We start from the raw sequence: 2,500 nt of genomic DNA on the forward strand, positions 1-2,500 counted from the left end.
TGAAAAAAGTTTTTTTTAATAAAAGTGTCAGTTAGAGAGGTATTGCGCAGAACAAGCATTTTAAGGCACCAACTTGCAAAATGTCCTCTTTCAACCCCAATGACAAAATTACATGGATAGGTTTGTGTTGGACGAGGAAGCAGTGGAATTACGCAAGCAGTGCTTGTGTATTCAGAGTGCAGTGTTGTGCTGTGGGTGAGTTCAGCAGGGGACAGCTTAGCAGTTCATACTCAGAGTAGCACTACCAGCCTGCAAGCCGATGGATGGAAAACACATCTCTTCTACAGAGAGGAGAGGGAAGAGAGGGGGAGAGAGGAGGGAGGAGGGAGGAGGGAGGAGAGGAGGAGGGAGGACAGAGGAGGGAGAAGGAGGGAGGAGAGAGGAAAGAAGGATGGAGGAGAGAGGATACAGCTGTTAACTCCCACTACAGTAGCCATAGTCTCCCACTCTGACAGGCAAACATGGGTGTACTGTAGGCCTACTGTATCACAACATACTAATATACTACATTACACTATTTTAATTCATTCCGCACACAGATGGTGAGAGAATTAGGTAAGTTGTATTACGAATTACTTAATGGAATATGAACAGTTCTTCAAAGGCTTTTCTGTGAATACGGCGACCCTAACACACAGATCTGAGCCCTCCACATCTGTATCTAGGGGGGTTTTCTAATCCACCCCTTCTGGGGTGTCCTATTTGCCGTGACACTGTTCCACGGTCCATCGTGTATTCAAAGATGACATCATTCTTCTCCACTTCTATTGGTTGTATAACCGCAGTAAAGTAATTAGGCTGAATACCGCAATATTATTATTTGGCACAATGTTACTGAAATCCTAAAAGGTTTTGACCAGCCAAGGAGTGACCACACACACAGAGCGACAGCCAGGAATGGGATTGACATGATGATAATCCAGATAAAGAGGACAATCCACTCCATAAATGGTTAATCCCCAGCTAATAATCTGGGGACAATGGTTCTGACTGGCCTAGCTCTCTTGAAACGGTGCATTATGTATAACATATATGAATCACCAATCCCTGGCATAAACCCCACCAGGCAGTCCAGACAGCTGTGGTCATTATGTCTTATGTAACTCATCCAACAAGCTTTTAGAAATAACAGAGACATTTTGGCATGGTCCTGTATGCTGTGAAATATGAACTCATGATGTAGGAACACAAACAGTACAGTATACATACATTCAGGTTTCCATTAAGTACACAAGCCAAAAGAGATTAAGTTGTGGTCAGAGCATTTATTCTAAAATGATCAATGCTAAATAATTGCAAGCATTCCATGTATTGTATATGGAGAGATGAACAAACCCCATTGTTCTGTTTGGACAGTTGAGGGCAAACCCCATTAGGATCACCAATGAAAACCCCATTAAGATCACCAATAAAAAGACCATTAGGATCACCAATAAACTGTGTTTACAAAACATTGATGAAAACAAAGCAGGTTACGCAGAAAAACGTTCATCCAACCTTTGTCTAAGCAATGAAACATCCTATAAAAGTACTTCACAACAGATGAGCAGTTTTCAATGACCTGTAACACAATACAATGTTTTCAAAGGGAATACAGTGCATGACATTTTCTCCACCATCTATTTTACTGCATATTCTCCTCCTCCTTCTCGGCCTGTTCCACTATAGACAGATTCAACTCTCCTTCCCCCAGAGAGAGAGAGAGCGAGAGATAATGAGTGTGTGTGTGTGTGTGTGTGTGTGTGTGTGTGTGTGTGTGTGTGTGTGTGTGTGTGCGCGTGTCTGTGAGTGTGTGCCTGTGTGCATGTGTGTGCCTGCATGTGTTTGAGGGAGAGACAGAGAGAGAGAGAAAACCCTAGCCATTCCCTGGAGGAGGAATAACACAGTTACAGATATTCCCCCTTTCCTCCATTTCACCAGCGATCTATAAATCTTCAGTATTTCATCTCCACCTCTATTAATCATCTTTCTCTATTTACCATACCCAGCCATGCAATCCACTGAGGGCCACTTGTCTTCACCCCTTCCCCCGATCGATTGAAGAGGACTGGTTTTTACTTCTCTCTCATTCCTCCCCTTCCCCGTCTCCATTGCTAACGTGAGTGCTAGTTGTAAATTACTGGTAAAAAAAAAAAAGAGGGAGTACTGAAGCTTAAACTCTCCTTCTCTGCCTTTCTACCATCTATTTCATCTTCCTCGCTCATCCATCTTTCCCTTCATCCATTCCCCCCCCTCCCCTCCCCTCCCTCCCTCCCTCCCCTCTCTCCCTGGGTCTCTGTGCAGGAGGGAATCCCGACTCTTTTCTCACTGCAGTGGATGAGAGTTGTCGTTACGTAACAGGGAAGCAGACACTCTCTCTCTTTCTCTGCTGCCAGGCGGGCAGGGTGGACATCCAATATTCATAAAGGCTCTGCAGCATCAAAGTGTATTCTTCTATTTCCTCCTGTTTGGCCAGCTAAGACCGGCACAGCCCAGCATGGCCCAGCACGGCCCATCACGG

The sequence above is a fragment of the Argentina silus genome, assembly GCF_951799395.1.
Source record: "Argentina silus genome assembly, chromosome: 15".
Taxonomy (NCBI): Eukaryota; Metazoa; Chordata; class Actinopteri; order Argentiniformes; family Argentinidae; genus Argentina; species Argentina silus.